The sequence below is a fragment of the Oryzias latipes genome, chromosome 3 (assembly GCF_002234675.1).
Source record: "Oryzias latipes chromosome 3, ASM223467v1".
Classification (NCBI taxonomy): Eukaryota; Metazoa; Chordata; class Actinopteri; order Beloniformes; family Adrianichthyidae; genus Oryzias; species Oryzias latipes.
In genome coordinates this window covers 28,642,462-28,662,608 of record NC_019861.2, presented here as the reverse complement: position 1 = coordinate 28,662,608, position 20,147 = coordinate 28,642,462, and the positions used below count along the sequence as shown (strand labels likewise).

The following is a 20,147-nucleotide window of genomic DNA, read 5'->3' as shown; positions in this document are numbered from 1 at the left end:
TTTATTACGGACCTTAAAGCTTTCACTTATCCCCGTCTCTTATAAACTCACACTGGATGGACTTTCTTATTTGTGTGCAGACTAAACACTGCCATGTTTTTATCCATAAAGCTGTATTCGGTTGGCGACCATTATATCTCCAGACTTACCTCTGTTAAAAAAAAAACAAAAAACAATCAAGTAACTATGGCCTTCACTCACAGAAATTTATCTCACTTACAGTTCCAAAGGTGCACACAGAGCTTGGAAAAAAGGTTTTCAAATTTACTGCTCCATCAGCCTGGAATAAACTGCAGTGTACATTGGAGATTAAGATGGTGGTCTTTCTCTGTTTTTATAAAAAAGTATGTTATAGCGTAACATTATGCAGAAAACTGTAAATGCCTTGCCTGATTTTGGAATTTTCCTTAATATTGAATTTGCTTTTCTTATTTATTTTTATTATATTACTAATTCATTTTTTTATGGAAGAGTGATGTTTAGAGCATATCTTCTTTCAATCTTGCTGTTGCTTATGTGCCAAGGTCGCCTTAGTAGAAGCAGTCGACTCATTGAATTTAAAAACTCATTTAATTTGGACTGCTCGAAGAAAAAGAAAAAAAAAAGCAAGTGGCTCAAAAATCTGATTTGTGTCATTTTTGTCCTGCAGTCTGAGAGCAGATAAACGTACAAAAGGCTCCACTTTGACAGATACAGGTACAGTATGATGGGATTTTCTTCAGGTCGCTTCAATAACAATTTGCCCCAGAAAAACGTAGCTTGCCGTAAAAAGAAATGATATTAGTACCTCGCATAACAAACCAAATTCGTTCCTTCTGTGTTTTCGTCATGCAAAGTGTTAATTATGCAAAACACGATGGACTTTATTTGAAATGATTTTATCCATTACACATTGCAGCAATAAATAAAGAAAATTCAGAAAAAGTAAAGGCAAAACACTGCTAAGGGGGAGGCAACAGTAAAAAAAAAAAATCACCAAAGCATGGAGTATTTAGCAATGATGAGCCTTTTTCATATCAGAAATATTCCAGTTTTTGCCGCAAGCATATGGCTTATGTGATGCAATCTGTACCTTTGCAGCGGTGCTCCTTATGTGGACCATTTGTTTTGCACAGAGTTTATTATACAAGGTATACTAAAAATTATGTTTTATTATTAGCAGAAGTTTTTAGTAGCTTAGTATTTTATTTTTATTTTTATTGTTACCAACATTACCCATAGCAAAATCTCTTCATACTGTACTTGTAGTTGTCATAGTGGGGCTCTTTACTTGTTCCTTTGTACTCAAAAATTTAAACCACACTACTTTGTTTAATAATAATAAACACCTGACTATGAATTTTCTTTGAAACTCTGCCCTACATAAAGGAATTAAAGGAATGTCAGAAATATTCTAGGAATGTCAGATATTGAAGATGACATTTTTCCGCTCTGAAGATGACGGCAAAGAAGCAATTGCAAGCGACTGTTGTTTCTTCAGGTTTTTTATGGTTTTACCACAAAGATTTGATTGTGGAGTGCAGAAAAAACGAAGCAGAACAGGAAAATTAGACTGCCAAAAAAAATATGTCAGTAAAGAGATTTACTTCTTGGAATTGAACCACAGTTTTAGGTTAGTTTTGAAAATAATTGAACAATATGTTTGTATGAAAGCAAATAAGCCTAAATCAAAAGGTTGGATCTGTATCATATGGTCATTCACCCCAATGATACATGTCAGCTAAAAAAGTATTTTTAGCTTTTTAGCAAGGTTAATAACAGGGGAAAGTGACCCAAAAGTATTTAGGTAGCAGTGATGGTAAGTGATCATTGAATTCTCTAAAATGTGAGGAAAAGGAAATTCAATTGTCCTTTATTATCTCCTTCTGGATGGGAAACACCGGACCAACCTTTATGAAAGGAAAGGAGATCATTCTGTCCTGCAATTCCTTCCAGGTGCAAGTCTAAAGCGATGCTCATTAATTTTCATTCATTTGGTGAGTCATAAGTCATTTTAAGCACCATTACTGTAAATAAATATGAGGACAGGAGTAAGTGACTGAATAACAGAGGTGAAAACCCATGACTTTGTCTGTTTTTGTATGTTTTCTGCTTTTATATTTTAACTTTTATTTGATTTATAAACTGATTATATGATTCATTCATTGTAGCATCAAAGTTTTTTGCCTAGCCACATCTCAAAATACTGTAACTGTTATTTGATCCATATTACCATATTTTCCGGACTAAAATTCGCCATGGAGTATAATCGCAGACACCAAAAATGCAGAATAAAGAAGAAAAAAAATCCTATACATGTCACACTTTTGGTGAGATTTCCTTAAAAAAAATAAGAGCACAAGAACGTACATTTCAACTTAAAAGGCAAATCATAGCAATGGAATAGAAAACAATAATATACTGAAAATGTGCAAGTTTCAACATAACTGTATTTATGGTCATGAAAGATAAGAGGAATGGAACAAGTGTCTAGTATTGTAGTGCATACAATTTACAATTTTTCAACCATAGCATAAAGAACAAGTCAACTCAAATTTAAATAACTAAATCCACAGAAGTATTCATTGTCTGTCTTGCTTTGAAACAACCGGTCAAGTCGGCGCTTCGTCTTCTGCATTGCTCTCAGTAGCCCATACTGATACACACATAGAGTCTCCTCTAGCAGTTGTTAGTGAGAAAACACTGTACACATAAATCTAAATAAAAATCCCATATAAGTTTTAGCTGAGTATAAGTTGCACCTACAGCCAAACTAAGCAAAAAAGGGAGACTTATACTCAGAAAAATGCTGTATAATTCAACAGCATCCTTAATAAATCTTATTATATCCTAACCCAAGGTCAGAGCGCTGTGCTTGAACAAAGACTCTAGGAGGTGACTGATTTAGCTGTTCAGCTGGACTTTGTCTTTATGTATACATTAAATAGGTCCTGTCCCAAATCGCACTCCATTCAAGCAATTCTTAGAGTAAATAGCCAGGAAAACTTTACACAAATGCCAAAAGCCATATTGATGATACTTTGAAACTGTTGAATATTTAGAGTGGAAAAAAGGAATTTAATGTATATATATATTGTATTTTTTGCACAAATAGAAAATTTACATGTTTGGCAAAAAGGTAGTGCTGTTCTGGTTACCTAGTGTTTTTTTAATGACTTAAACAACTGCGTCTTAACATAGTTATTGCGCATGACTTTTACATTTTTTTGGAAGTTAGTTTGTAGAAAATGTATTTTTATTCGACCTAAAATATTATCATTTTTATTGGTCACCTTCTCAATAAATCCTAAAGGTCATATTTTTGGTCCCTGGTCTAATTTTAAAGGCAAAAAGTTTGTCCACTTTGCAAAACTGTCTTATTTGCATACAGATGCTAGACTGGTTTGCCATACCTCAGGCACTTAGGTTTCTGATTGGTCAAGGGAAGGGAGTTGCCCCGCTGTGCATAGATGAGTGCTCAGATAATTGGTTAAGAGAATTGGGAGTCGTCAGTGGCCACTCTAACAGAAATGGGTCCAGCCTGCTCAGCTCCCAGCTCCTTAAGTGCCATTTTAACACAATCCTTCCCCCCACCTTTTAATTGCGACCTCGCTTGGAGGGTAGGGACGTGGCCCTGGTCCTCCATTCTGAAACATCTCACACATTTCGCATGCGCTAAAGTGGGGGGAAGAAAAGAAGAGTGCCAGACACAAGACACACTGACGTTGACAGCGGAGCAGAACTCGTACAAATCCACACTGCAGACACCAGAGGGAAACATGGCAGTGGCTTCAGCTTTGTCTCGCTCAGAGAAAGAGAACAGGGAAGACAGAAGCTTTGTCTTGGATGTAGTTTTGTGGCTGTGGGATCGATAGGTTTAGTCAGCAGGGGCTTGGGTTTGTGGAGCCGGAAGAGACACAGGCAGGAGGTTAGGGCTGGGCTGAACATCCTGGAAATGCTTTATCTCCAGTACCAGCGAGGCACTGTCTCCCATCAGGGGCACAAGCAGCTTAGGGACTTTAAGGGGCGTGCGTATGTGTGTGTACCTGGGTGCTGTGCTGGAATATGTTCAAGTGAATGCATTAACAGTGTGTGGCAAAAAAATCCCATTATTGTCTTGCCGTTTCCCTTGCATGTTGATATTGTTTGATTGAACCTGGCATTTGTATAGACCTCAGGACAACCCTCTGCTGTTGTTTTCATTTGCCCTTTCTTGCAGAACCAAGTTCAAATGGAGCTATCAGAGAGAAATTTGAAGGGAAAGACGATAAAATAAGAGAAGAGTGGTGGGAAGGCCGTAACAACATGCTGACCCGTCACACTTTAGTGCCCAAAGCACATCAGAGACAATAACACCATACAGCTTGGGGCAAAGGGATGTAGCTTGAAACAAATTCACTGTTACTACCTCAGTAGGGCAAGACTTGGTAAAGTGTAGTAATAGAAATCATGTTCTGACATACCATACATTTAGAACTTGCTGTTTTCCATTTGACTAAAGCTGAAGTTGCATTGCAGAACCTGTTTACTAAGAAAGATCATATTAATGAAAATAGACAAAATTATTGGACTAAGAACATGTAATAGGATTCCTGTTTGGAGTACTTAAAAAAAACACATTTTGAATTCAAATATCGTAATTAATTCGGCCAAAAAATTGAATTATTGGGCTGAAAATGTTCAATTAATAATTCTAAGAAAATTATAATGTTTTTTAATCAAGTTACATTTTTTTGGTTGAAAAAACTGCTCATGTACTACATGTACTAAAGTAGTAAACGTTGCTCAGTCAAAATGAAAAATGCTCTCTACACAGTCAAGCTTGAATGTGGCTGCTCTTGTTGAGTATTGATTCAGAGGGCTTTGTTTCATGTTGCAGTCTCGTTGTGATTCACACCCTTTACTAAAGCAGTTTGGTACTGTGATTCTAAAACTTTAATTAAAATGCTTTCCTCGTCTCGATATATGGATTATTGAGGTTTAAAACCAGGCAGTAAATTTAATTTGACAATGTTTTCTGCTAAAAAGCAGAAGGTATATTTGCATATGATCTTCTCCTTTTTAAGTAGCCTTTCAGCAGCACACAATGAGTGCAGCTTTGAAGATACCTTCAAAGAAAAAATCATTGTATATTTCCAGAACCATGTTTTCTCTGATGTGGAGTATAGATCAGTGCAACGGCGTATTGTTGCCGTTCACAGTTTTTTTGAGTGCACAAAAAGGAAAATGTGTGATGCAGATGATATGAAAACTCATTAAATTACCTTGTTCTATAATGTATTGAGGATCTTCAATAAAAATCTATAAACCAGCATCAGTGAAGTTCTTTACTAGTTTTTAGTCATTTCTAGTTGCATGCTAATAATCTTCTCTTCCTCTGTCTGCCACAGGAAATATTTTATTTTTTGAAAACCTGAATCAAGAAACTGATCTAAAATAATGTGTGCTCTGCTTTTAAAATAAAACATTTTCCAGCATACTCTTTAATGTATTTAAATTATATTTTTATTTGGAGCTGAAAAAAACAGCTTTAAAACAAAAAATATTAAATTATTTACATTTATCTTGTGAGTTTTGAGTATTCTTACTTTTTTACTCATGAAGTATCTCGTCTTTAAACATGAAAGTCAGCACTGCCTTATAGTCGGAGATCTCTCACATAAAAATACAGCTTTGGGTTTTATACGTATCATTTTTATCCCAGTTTTACAGCTACTTGTTCAGTTTCCAATACCCTGTCTGACATTGACATTAATAGTTGTACTGTAACTCTCAGCACATTTCTGCCCAGACAACCAGAAGGCTCAGACATGTTTCATGCTGTGTGAACATGAGAGATATGTCAGTCATTGAGTCACTTTAGCTTTTTTTCATTTGTTATTCAACTTTCTATGACACTCTTCAACCCAATTTAACACTGTCAATCAAGTTTTTCTTGTCTAGATGTGAATTTTCTCTGGGGTTTTTTAAAGCAAAGACACCAAAACGAGCATTTCTTCTAAAATCAATTAGTTTTCATTTTAATTGGACATTTTCACCAATAGCTGTTAGATGTTATGCAATGTTATTCATATTGGGATGGTAATTGGATTATATGTGAAATCCATTCTGTGTTCATTAAAACTAACTTTTGAAACTTGACAAATCAATGGTCTAATGGCTAAAGTCAAGACAGTATAATCAAGATAGACGGAAAGGTATACATAAATCACAGCTTGGGGGTAAAAAGCTTTACAGACTAGCAAAGTTTTACTTCCATTACAGAGGTTAAGACCCGTCTGAGACCTCCGCAGATCGAAATTCCAACCATGCCTTGGATTTGTCAGCTCTGGGAGAATGCTGAAATACTGGACATAACAGCAAAAGGAGACTTTTCGCGCGAGCTTGTGTGTCTGTGTGTGGAGCTGTGGGATGAGTTGTGTTATGGGTAGACAGCAGGAGTGAATGACGGTAGAAAAATGTCTGCAGATGGATGCTGGAACCCTCATACATCCTCGTTAGACCCCCTGTCTCCCAGTGGCTCAAACAGCCCCCTCATCTCCTTTTCACAAAGACAAACACCCACACACACTCACACACAAACATACACATTCTGCCATCTCCAACTAAACAAAAGATATTGGACTTGGAATTGTTGCCAGCGCAAAAATGAGCTATCACATATAAACATCCTGGACACAAATACACGTAAAGTATAACAATATAATGGTTTTTGTTTGAATGTTTTTGTTTTTGTTTGTTTCCAGAAAAATACTAGAAATTTCAAAAAGTAAAAAGTGTCTTTCAGTTGATTTATAGGATTCCCCAAGTTGTAAGTTTAGTAATAAGATTAAAAAAAATTGATTTAGCAACACTTTGATATGTTACTTTCTGCTGCAAGTACTGAGCTACATTTCATTATTAGCCTATTGACATGTTCTTGAAACATTCCGATGCTTTGTAAATCCAATGTTTATCATGTTTTGCATTGTATTTTAGTGTCACAGGAAGCAGTTTTGATCATAGGTGATGCACATATGTAAACGTTGTGGTCATTATTTAAGCAACCTGAGGCCAAAAACTAAGCTTTTCTATCTTGTCTTATCATGCTATGCTGTGTTCCTCTGATAAGCAGTGTTAGGTGAGCCAGATCTTGATTGTTTCTCATATAAACGAGTATAATTATTCATCTGAAAAGATTACACTGCTTTCTAAAATGTGAAACTTTTAATTAAAATACAAACTCAAAGAATTTTTGAAGAAAATAATTCTGTCAAGTAAAGAAACAAATCCCCAGTGGTTCATCTGATGAGAAATCTTTTTGGTATACGGTAGTTTATCGTTTTTTACATTTGTCTACGTTAAATCAAATTTACTTCAGTGGTCTCCAACCTTTTTCTAGCCATGGAGTGGTTCAATGTCAGACAATATTTTCGTGGACCGGTCCCAACGGGGTCAAAGTTTGCATTTAATATTTTCAAGCTTCCGATTTCTAAAAAAAATATTTTTTTCAAATTAAAATGCTACTACAAGAACCCCTGATTAGTTTAAAACCAAGAATCAAACTTAATTCTAGTCAAACACTGCCTCATCAATTCAAACAAATCCTTATTTAATCAATATGCTTTTTAAAATGAGTCAGAAAAGCGACTTAAAATGTCTCCATCTTTTTGTTTAATTAAATATTAACCCAAGCTCACGACTTTCTTTAATATTCTCAGCAGATCACTGAGTTGTGTCCCTTTCTATGTAGTCATCCCTTCCACCGTTTACCAGAGGCAAACTTCTCTCTATCCCCTATTGGAGCAACAAACAGAGCCAACTTATATGATAATCATAAGCTTCATGGTAACTTTACAAAGGCCTCAATACTTCCACAACTTGAAGCAGCTAGAGCATGTTTAGTCAGAGGCAGTCTTAAAAAAGATACATTTGAAACTAATGTACAGGACAGCTTGCTTTCCCCATTCTTCAGTGTAGATGTTCTCTGTTGTTGGTGGTCATAAATATTAACACAGCTGTCGTGATCAGTATTTATAGAATACCTCTATGCTCCTTCTGTCCCCTTCCTGTAAGTGAAATATATAGCGTGTTTTTTTCTTTGTTTTCTTTTGTAGAGGTAAATTTCCATTGGCACAGTGGCAGTGAAACAGTGGCTTGCTCTGGGATGTTGACCCAGTTTTTTTTCTGTATGGTATACTAAGTACATGCTGTGGGATTATTGTCTCATTATATTGACTGTTCCTGTCCTTGCCAGTTTCAATAACCAACGCTGGGCAAAAGAATAGCAGTAGTATAAACAATTTGGATCTTTTCAGCCGGTGGGGTAGTAGTGAAAAAAAAAAGGAAACAGAGGCAATAAAGCACAGAATCATACTTATTGTCTTTTGTTGCAGTGCTGGACGTGATAATAATACTGCAGGCTCACCTGTTTGGTGTATGGTTTTTTTTTGTTGTTTTTTTTTTGTGTGTGGATGTGTGCTCAGATGAACTTTTACTGTTTGTGGCTGTCGCAACAGCCGGGTGGGCAAACGGATGGACGGATGATTTTATCATCCTTTCCACAGCCGCTAACTTTAACTTTTAAAATAGCTTTTTTGAGTATTTATTTATTTCTTTTAGCATAAGTGACATAATAATAGTTAAAAGACCACTAGGAATGTTTTTACAATAGATCAAAAGATGATGGGAGTGGGATTTTAAGTGATCCTAGGGGCTATGCTGTCTTAGGCAAATGCAATGCCTCTGGTAAGGTCTCCCATGGCATACAAGTTCTAGGTGATGAGCTAAGAGTGATTCAAATGCACCATATGGAAACCTTCAAAACAAGGTCCGCCATGTCACCAAATCTGTGGTGGGACTTCTTATGGGACGTGGCTGGTCTCAGCCTGAAGAGACCACGTTGGATAGCTTCTTGGCTGTTCTTGTGGGCCTTGGTGTCCTCACAACACTACTGGAGGAGGTTTAAAAATCAAATTAAAAGAATGGAATCAGAAAAAGTTTATCAGTCTAAAGATAAAAGAACCTTTTTAACCACATCAAACCACAACCAGGTGATGTGAGTTAAGAGATTCTTGTCACCAAGCTAGCTTGAAGCTCAGCTTGAGTTTGGACTTTGATAGCAGGCTCGGTGGGTCTCAGCAGTTTTCCTCAGGTTAATGTTGTTGGCATGGTCAAAGATTGACGTGTCCAAATCTCGCAATGAGACTAGCAATGGTGATGCAGACAAATACAAAGGATGAATCTCTTCTGAATTACTCTTTGTAACAGTTCAGTTTGAAAGACAAATGTGATGCAGTTTTAAATCAATCTTTTGAGTATTTCCAAAGATCAGAAGAAAATCTTGATAAGCTTCAAAAACAGTTTCAAACACAATATAAATTAAACAAAAAATGTAAATAATATTTTACAAAAATATGTACAAGCTAAGTATTTGAAAGAGGAAAAAAAAACAATTACAAAGTTCTAACTTGACAAGTTTTGTAAATTAAAGTAAGGCCTTAGGCAGACCTAAGAAAAGATGGAGCAGAGACAGAGTGAACTGGTGGAAAACTGAAAACCAGCTCAGAGTTAAGATGGGCTTAAGAAGAGGTAAGAGCTAAGCTTTAAGAGAACGCAGGCACTTTTAAACCAAAAGGCTGCTCTGTCTTTCAGCCAATCCTGTGTGGATACATGTATCTAGAGACACTCTGAAAGGAATAAATAGCTTAAATAAAATAGAAAAGTGTATCTTACTTATTTTCTTTATTGTTTTGAACGTTACATACATTGAGTGTCTTTAGATGTCAGAGTAGATACATAGAAATTCAAACAATCACAACGATTTCTTCTGAGCTGAAGGTTATGCTTAAAGAAAAAAGTTAGCTAAATGAAGTTCTAACTTCTAAATCCTGATTTGCAGTAAATGAATAAGAAATAGTAGGGTTGAAATCCATAATAAAAAGGATCAAAAATGAAACTTGCATTTAGCCACAATAACTCTATCAATAGATTAATGTATTACCTTTTTTGAATTATCACAGAAAACACTAAGATGATGAAATGGTAAATATTTTTGTAAACTTTTTTTTTCTTCAAAAATTCATAAAATAATACTGCTGATGATGTTAACATGTAGGGGTATTTTTACATCGCTGATATAAATAAAGACAATTTAACAATGATAAAAACGTTATTGTGAACATAGTATAACCCTTGAGTAATGAAATTAAGTAAATTACAAGATCTCATACAGATGAGAGGTTTGCTTTGCAGTACCTTGGCTTATGAAATCATATAATAAATGAAGATCAGTGGAGTAATTTCTGCAAGAATTTTGGGTGTTTCACTGAAAAACTTCAAGGGCAGTGGAAAAAAAGGATGTCAATCTTTTCAAGATATTTTCAAACCAAGTAAAATAATGTCAAGAAGTTTTGGACTTTGTGGGAGGATTGCTGTTAAACTTCACATTTTCATTATTGGTGTAAAATTGAATATTTCAAAAGACCATGCAGCTTGCATGCTACATCTATTAAGATTTACACATAGCGTCTTTATCCATATGTGATGAAAATGTAGAAAAAATCCTTTAGTCTCAGATTTAAAAAAAAACACTTTAACGCTTTGTCTTCCAATTTGACCAAAGCCTATTTTTTTCAAGAGGTCTAATCATCAATTCCAGGAGGAAAGTGATGTCCTTAAGCATGACTTTTAGCTTCTATGCATATATTTAAGTGAGTGCTGTGGCAAATAAGGCTTTCAGATAACTAACTTAATCTGATGGTGCATTTGGAGCCTTGTACTTATTTGTTCCTACAAGCCATTTGCTACTCATTACAGTCAATCCCTTTGGTCCACTTTATCAGCTACACAGCTCAACTTTCCTAAAGATCCCTGGCTTTTACCCACAATCGCTTGTATGCATTGTATTGACTGAAAGGCAAAGAAGACACTTAAGAATACCGTGGGCGTCCCTTAGTGAACATAGTGTGAAAACGTGGGGAAGAAAGTGGGTTTTGGGACAAGAGGAGCCTTAATGGAGGGATCGGGTTGGAGAGGTGATAATATGTGTGTGTGTTTTTAGAGATGGATGAACGGAGTAAAGATTGCTCTCATCTGTCGTGGTACAGTGCTCCCATCAAGTCTAATGAGTGCGCCGGGGTGACCTCAGTCTCACCGGTTCACAGGCCTGATTAAACATCGTCTCAGACTCGGCTCAGGGGATGCAGGGCAGACCAGCACCATCTCTCCCATCCTCTCCCCCTCTTCTTTACTCCCTTCCATCGTTATAATGGCTCCATCTGATCTAACCCCATTTGTCTCTATCACCACAGCCACAACACACAAAAAGGTTGATGGGATTTTTACTTTTGCTCGACTCCCATCAATCTTAATATGTTGTCCTGACACATGTGCGTTTGCAGCCCACAACATATTTTTGACTGTAGTCAAGTTTTCCTCTAATTTTTTCCAAGTAGTCAGGCGTTTGCTGCTTATCAACAGACAAAATTCTTACATTAAAGCTCTTCTTTTAAGTTTATCGGAACCCATGAAGTCTAATGAGGATGAGGTTGAAAGATGATGATTAACTGCAACAGGACGGTGGAACTGGTTATACTTGCATCCTGCAGCTACGTCTTTGATTTATTTTGCGGAAAGGTGGAGAATATCACCATTCCTTAAAGCTGGAGGCCAATTGGAAAGGGTCACAAGTCGGAGACCTGCAGTTAAGACACAGCCGGGCAGTGTGTTTGAATCTTGTTTCTTTTCACTTTGATCACACTAACTTCAGTCGAAGCCAGTTCAAATCATCACCAGACATTTTAAAGCGCTGCAATTAGGGCCAAATAGCCTGCCATTTATCAAGCTCCTTTCATATCCACTATTTTATGTTATGAAAGCGATCGATTGTCTCTCTGTGGCATGGAGGCGCAGCCCAACCTCTGCTTTCGCTCCTGGGTGAAGGCGATAAGCAGAACCCGACTGTTGCTCTGGCAAAAAGAGAGAGATATATGATAATTTAGCCACTGCCGACACCTTTTTCACATTCACTCCAAAGTAATCAGACAGCCCGGTTGAGTAAAAATATAACAGCTTTTCAAACTGCCAGCGGCACCGGGTTTGTGTGTGTGCGCAAAGGGCGGAGCCTTTTACCATTAGGAAAAGTAAAGGTCAAGATAAATATAGAGTAGGATGAGAAGGTGACATGCAAAAGTGAATATTATGATATGGTTTTAGTTTGTATTTACAAATTTTGTCCTTTTCCTCACTCCTCCAAGGGGTAGCATAGCTTCTGGCACACAGGCGTCGGAGAAAAGACGAGAGGCACACACAGAAAAAGAGAAGGAGACTGAACCCAGACACATGAACACACACCGAATATGTTGCAACAGTTATTAAAACAAAAACAATCATTGAAGCACCATCCATTATTATTATTTATATTTTTAACTTTCAAGTGAAACCTTTTATACATAAGATGTACCTGCGGAGATCTTTCTTATCATTTCTTCTAAAAATAGACATATTTGTTGGCACTATATTTTTGTATGGATCATATTTAAAAAAGATAGCTACATACAAAATAATGTTTTTTTTTCTTTCATATGTGCATGGACTGCATGTTCACACACATTGAGATGCACATAGTCAGAGCTGAGCTCCAGCAGTGTGGAGCAGGGGAGGAGGCTGCCAGGCCCTGACCAAATAATCATCTCCTACAGAGTGATCATCAGGATCTCCAACTTCACTGAGCAAATACACCAGCCCTGGACCCCTGGCATTAGAAGAGGGAGGAGGAGGGATCAAGACAAAGGCTGTTTACAGGAAGAGGAATGGAGACAGGAAAAAAGCAAAAGGAGGGGCAGAAAAAGGAAATTAAAAAGTGGAAAGCGGCAAAAAAAAGGAGTTGATGTTTACAGGGCTGAATTTTGAGAAAGGCATAACAATGAAAAAGAAATATCATGGGGATATATTAAATGTGGCTGTGCAGGAAGAGAGAAAAACAGACAGCAAGGCTGCATGAATACTGTCAATTCTCTTAAGGAGAAGGCAAAAGAAAATAAGGATGGAAGAGGGCCACTCAGTCTTGATTGGTTAGGGACAAAAGAGGGAGAAAAGTGGGAGCAAAGAAAGGCAAAGGGGGAAACAAAGAAGATTGAACATGTTCTGTGATTTCAAGGAAAAGAAAAGAAATCAAAGAAATACACATTTGAGGAGGAAATTATGCTACCCTGGCAGAAAAAAAGAAGAAAGGGAACTGTCAAAAAGCTAAAAAAAACAAAAAAAGATATGGTGGAGAAGCATTTAAAGACTGACAGAAATAATGGAGAGCGAATGGCTTTAACACGCATGAACGTATAGCACTGTTGCCCGGGAAACAGCAGCCGCTTGGATTATGAGCTGATTAGTTACCCTACTCCCAAACATGCTGCTTCAGTTCAATAGGGTGTGTGTATGCTACCTGGGACACAGTCTGATGAATAGTTGTGCACGCACACACAAAACCTCATAGACAGATTCAACGTACAAATCTAGCATTTACTCTTGGTTACCTATTGTATTCACTATGGCCAATACCTTTCCACATCAACATCTCAATCTTTTACTCTCCACTGGACTCTGCCTCTCTTCCTCTCTGTGTGTGATGTGGCGGGGGGGGGGGGGGGGGGGTAATCTTGGTCCTCATCTGTGTGTGCAGCTCTGCTCACATTCCCTTCTCTCCAAGCGCCTTATCTGCCATCACTGTCAATCAGAGGAGATCAGGCTACCTACAGCTGAGTCTGCTCGACCCTCCTCCTCAAACATGTCCATTACTAACAACCCGAGCACAGATCCTCCTGGCTGCAGCATCTGCCACACACACCCCAAAACGCACGCTTACACACAAGCACGTGCTTAGACTTGTTTTAAGTTTAAAACCATCTCTCATGCCAACAAACTGCGTGTTTACCCGAATTTTACTTTAGCATCTGTTGCGCACAATGATCTAAAACATCTGTTCTTCTATCAGTTTTGTTCTCCTTTCATGTTTAAGCATTGTAAATCACTTTGTGAGACTTTGTCCATTATCTGAATTATGGAGGCTACCAGGTCAAATTTGAGTTTTGAATTTTTTTCAAATACATATATTCAATGTCTGCATTCGTTTTATGATTAGTACAGATCATGTCCAGTATCGCTTTATTACAAATAACTTTCGGTTGAAATGATGGACGAGCATGAATACCCAATCAGTGATGTCCCATAATACCTATATTTTCTGATTTCTTATTGTGTTTTGTTTTTTACCAATTTAATTTGTATTTCTGGAAATTACATTTTGTTTTCTGAAATGTTTCATTCTTATTTCGTTTCATTTTTTTGGAATTATGTTTAGGTTTCTTGAATTTTGTTTTGATTTCTAAAATGTAATGTTGTTTATTATAATAATTATAGCAATTCATGCTTCTCATTTTTGCTTTTTTAATTGTTGTTGCGATCTTCTTGTTGCGTGGAGTAATTTGTTAGTGTGATTTGGACTTTATGGCCACCGTAAAAACATCTAAAAAAATTTCCAGGCCCAAATGTTTAGGTAAAAGTTATTATCATGTCTTTTCATTCATTTTGTTTTTCCAGAATGGATACATTAAAATCACAGAAATAGTAACTCTCAAATCTGTTATGAGTGCAATAGGAGAAAACATATTTTTATCAAAGCAACAACACTAGCTAAAGAATATTAGTAAAAATATATATATATATATATATATATATATATATGATTCACGTTTATTTGAGCAAAGTAATAATTTCAAAGTATAAAATAAAAAGCAGTGCATAAAAAGAAGGGGTTTTTATTTGATTTTTCTTTGGAGTGTGGACTTTCTAAAAAAACATTTGCTTTCATGATTACTTTATAAAAAGAGGAGCAAATTGTTTTCACACATCTTCCATAGGAAAATATTACATATTTAATATTTCTATTAATGAAATATTAATTTTATTTTCATTTTATTCCTGTTTTGGTATTTACAAAGCTGAAAGACAGATATAAAATGTACTTAAAAAAGAAAAAACTATAAAGCAGAACTTTTTATATGTATACACATGAAGGTTGAGTTAAACGTAAGCGCCAAATTATTTCACACGCTTCGGCCCATTGGCTTTCTCCTTCATTGAGGCAGAGCCATTGACCTTCTTACTGGGATCTCCCCCACCAATCCAAACATTGCACACACAGACCCACCCACAAATAAAAAACTGTCTTCCACACTGTTGGCGTTCTCTCCGAAGCCTCACAATGATGACAGGCACAGCACGGGTATAACAAAAGGCAAAAAAACATAAAATAGCTCAAATCCCTTTAGGTGAGGGCACTTTTATGTGAGGGCAGGTGTGCACTGGTTCCCTAATGCTGAAGTAATTGTAGATAATGGAGTTTTAAGGACAGCTGCTGATGCTGGTTTAAGAAGGATTTAGGCAGAGATTTATAGCGGAGGGAAAATGGGCGGACGCGTGGAAAAGTCGGACTGTGTGAGGGCGTTAAGGAGGAGGTGAGAGAGGAGATGTAGAGGTTAGAAGAGAGCTGCTTTGCTTTATCCCAGTGCAGGTAAGAAGCAGGATGAAAGGGAGTACAGGAGAGAGAAAAAAAGAGGTTCTATCATCTTTCAGAGAGCCCGTCTGGCTCAGTGCTTCTCGTGAATAGGAGGTTAGAGAGGGCAAAAGCTGGATGACTAATTGTGGAGGATATGAAATGAGGCTTGACTCAATCTACACCCTTGAATCAACTCTGCCCTACAGTATGCATCAAATAGGCTCCCTAAGTGGTGCTTTTCCATTGATTATACCTCTTCAATGTTACGCTCCAACTCCTTGTTGGAGAATTTTGACAGGAAAAAAAGGGAACTGAAGGGGGCAGTTGCAATACGGGTCAATACATAGAAGGGGTAAAACCAAAAACGCAAAACCAAAAGGTGAGTAACATCATATAAACAGATACCTTCAAAAACAATTTTTTTAAAAGGGAGAGAAAGGACAAGGTGTGTATAAAAAGTGCATTTGGCTTGCCGTAAACGCAGCGTTGCGTGGCACTTTGCCTGGCATGGCACTCTCACTTTATGAGGTGTGGAGGGGCCGTTTCCCTCGCCTCTCTGCTCCCTTTAATGATACAGTTTAAATGGAAAAGCTGGAGCTTCTGTCGGCACTGAGAAGTCCGTATCATCTGCTTCATGCACACAAAAATTCATGCACAGATATGCGTGTGCACAGAATCATCGTCTTCTACATTTGTCAAATAACTGCAAATTAAAAATGTTATCAAATGTATCTAAAAATGTGTTATAGCTCAAATGTACTTGGCAAACATCTACTAAAACAAAGTGCAAGTTAAAATATCAAATGTTATGAGCCTAAAGACTGTCATTTTTTTCCACAATAAATTGTCTGAACATGTTAAGCACACACACACCCACGCAGACACTCAGCGATCGCAGGCCGCAGGCAGAGCCTTGGATGTAGCTAGAGAGTGACAGCAAAGAAGTCAGCAGGTGAAACTGACTGTCAGAGCTTCGAAATGTACTCAGATCTGCCTGGTCTCCGCAGAGAAACAAGAGAGGGTTTCTACCCAACACGCCTCACCTATCACTGTATCCTCACAGACAAGAACACACCTCAGTAATGCAATATTGATCTGCCGATGTAATACGTGTGTTTGAGTCAGGTGTCTGCTCACCTGCATTGTGAACAAGTGGCTGAACTTTGCAAAGTTTGTTGTTGCGCTATTCATCGGTAGTGTGACTGTGGAGTCTGCATGTGTAGATTGGTGGCCATGGGAGAGATGCTTTGGGAAGCAAAAGGTGAGGTGTTAGCCTTGGTGCTATTTCTGACATCTCACAGCCTGTCTTGTCAACGGGGGATTGTGTACCATCACTTCACCCTTCCCTCGTCTGTATCCTGTCTTGTTCTGTCTCATTTCCTCTGTCTGGCAATCCAGCAGTCTGTAGTCATTTCCAAAAAGCATCGCAGCGCTTGAAATTTTCTGTTAGCTGATCGCACACAGGAACCCGAATGTCCAAAGCAGTCAGATCCAAAGTCGTAAAGATGTGTCCTGTGGTCTGAATAATAATTTGGATGATAAAAGAAAAGTTTAAATAAATATCCACAAAGTGAATGGCTCTAAAAAAAAGAACATTAATATTAACAATATTAATAAAAAATAATCACACTTTTCATTTGCTGTTATTTTTATTTGAACTCAAAACTAATGCCATACCTCAAAAGAGACATTTTTGTTTCTTTTCTTTTTTTTTTTCCATAAACCAACAGCTTTTCCACCTGATTTCTATTTGTTTTGTCAGCACAGCCATTGGAAAATACTCCTAATGTGTATGAAGCAAAATGTGACTCATATAATTTAGAGCACTTAAAACATCACATAAAATGGTAACAAAAAATATGTTGGTAAATAATTGTTAAGGACAATCCAAAAAAATGTATTCTGGGACACTTTTTGTTATGTTCCCATGTCTTATCGGTTTAATAAAAGTATCTGGAATCACAAAAAAATGGATTTAACAATATCCTTACTATGTTAAAAGAAAGAAGTTAAGACAAGAAGCAAACTTACCACAAAAACACATTTATTATCATTATTTTTTTTATTTTTCTTTTCTAACCACAAAAATCATGTAGTTTGTTCCATAGCTCTGTCATCACATATTTGAGGCAATTTTTCTGTGCTTGTCCTTTCCCTCCTATTACTTATCGTACTATGACTTGGAATTTACATTGAAAAGCTGCACAAGCAACTGCATTTTAATGCTTTTAAGGATTTCACAAATCTGTAAATTTGCTAATCAGCTTTTTATGAACAGCTACTGACACTGGTGCGAACAGTTCTCTTTTTAATCCTTGAAAAAATGTGTTGTTATTTATAATTTATCATTTAAAATGGCAAACGAGGACTTGCTGATCTTGTCTCGAGCTCTTAATGCTGGATTTTGCCACAGCACCTTGCTTTTATGCTGCTTTGTCAAGTGTTACCAGTAAAACATTTATGCTTAGCCATAAAATAAATTAGTTAACCTGCTTCAGAGCCATTTTTGTGCTAAAATTTAAACTATGTTATCACATGCCCTTTGAGCAGATGCCTCTTCATACCACATATATTTTATACCTTACCGGTAATATTCTTCTGATTTCTATCTTGGTTAATTTTGATAAGAAAACATGTACATAAAGAAAACTAGCTCTTCAGCAAGGTTTTATGCAAATGCTTTTTCTTCAAAAACCTTGAACCAAATACTGGTGCACAAAAAAAAAAAAAGTATGAGCTTATGCAACACAGATAGCATTGTGCTGTATCTAGACCGACTCACGAGCGCCCAGAATCAGCAGGTATTTTCAGTGCAATGAAACATTCAGACTGCCGTAACTAAAAGAACCACCCACACACAGCAAGATTTTTTTTAGCCCACAACACACTGAGACAAGAACACACACACTCCGTCTTCCAGGCCTCTCATTGCTCGTTAGCTGCTTCATAAGAGAGGTTGTTTTTACCGGGACACAGTCTGGCAGCAGCTGGCTGTATCTGCTGAGAACACAACATCAAAACTACTTCACTTAACAAACTCCTCTGATTACAGTTTGACTTTCTCACTGTCTCCTTTCCCTCCCGTCTTTAATCAGCATGTAAACAAGCACAAGGTCGTTTTCTTTCTTAAACGAAATGGGGGGGGGGGGGGGGGGGTAAGAGGAGCACGGCGCAGTTAATCCTTTGGACACGCTGATGGAAGAGTTTGTCGGGGTGATGCCTGAGTGTTAATTATGCAAGAATGCTTCTGCTCCATCTCTCTGTCTTTCTTAGATGACTCATCAGTTTTTCCTCTTTCTTTTTCAGCTCTTTTTTTTTTGTAACTCCTCACACCACCACACATCCCTTTATAAATCACTGCACGGTTTACCCAGATGTAATTAAAACTCGTCTTCATGGCTCCCTTAACCAGAGTGACAGCTAAACGAAGCATCACACTTGCTTTATTTTATGTTTGCTCTTCAGGCAAAAATACAGATTGATAGGCTATAGGTGGTTCTTTATGTAGAAGTTAAGGGAAGTCTGTTTGAGAAAAGGAAAATGAAAGTTGTCTACTCTGAGAAGCAAGTTTTCAACTAATTTGAGGACTTTCAGCAAGACCATCAGATATTTATTTATAGTTTGTATTCAATGTTTCTCAAACCAACTCTCCCAGTCTCTATAAAACAGAGGCTTTAAAGTCTAATTACTTGAGGAACTGTCATTTTTCAGTATGCAGCTTCAAGGCAAGACAGCAGTCCAGGTTGAATTAAAGTCTGAAAGCATCATCATTGGAGGAATGACAGCACCTAGCCTTCATTTTCATCCTTCCCCACTATGTATCAACCTTCTCCTCTTTCCAAATGAAGCAGCAGTGTTAACAAAGCTGTCCCCACATTTACCAGTTCTGCCTCATTACTGCTAAAGAAGCAGCTAAATCAGCACAGGAGAGCTTGTACCGCAGAGTCCGACTCTACCTGTCAGCAAGGGAAAGAAAGGCAGGGGGTGTGAAAGAACTGCTCAGCTTTCAACACATTTTAAAAGGAATTCAACCAATTAAGGCAAACTCTCATCTTTCCAGAATCATTACCCAAGGTTGATGGCTCAAAATTTTTTAGACAAAGCTATTCTTTTTTGATCAAAGATTTACATAACTCAGTTCCTAATTTCTATGCCCAAGTTCTGTCATTTGCTTCACTACTTGTAATGTCAATGACCAAAAAGAGAATGATTTCTCTAGAAAATGTAAAAAAAAAAATCACTGTTTTCAAATGACTATTTGTTTGTACTTTTATAATGTGGACAATGTATTAATTAGAGAATTGTAAAAAAAAAAATTTTTAAATTTTATTTTAAAACCAAAATATTGACCGTGTACTACATGAAATTTAATAAGAAGTCATTTTTTTATGAATACTTTTTTTCTTGTATGAAATTTATAATCAGTACATTTTTTCATTAATTTTGTGCAGCATATATTTAATTAGTATTTTAAAGTAAACTCATAGAGTTAAATAACGTTTCACCTTTGCCTTTTGTTTAATGGAGGGCTATAAATAAAACAAATAAAAAAAGGAAATAAAAATCTAAGCTGTTAAAATAAAAAGATTTGAAAAAGATCAGTCATCAATTATTAAACAACACCAGCAGTGCTAAT

The 20,147-nt window shown here is 36.9% G+C and overlaps 1 protein-coding gene across 7 annotated transcripts in view; it reads right to left on the bottom strand.

Annotated features, from left to right (window-relative positions):
- Nucleotides 1–20,147, bottom strand: part of LOC101171151 (CUGBP Elav-like family member 6) — a 150,607-nt gene that overhangs the window by 110,612 nt on the left and 19,848 nt on the right. The gene's annotated exons all lie outside the window — the stretch shown is intronic.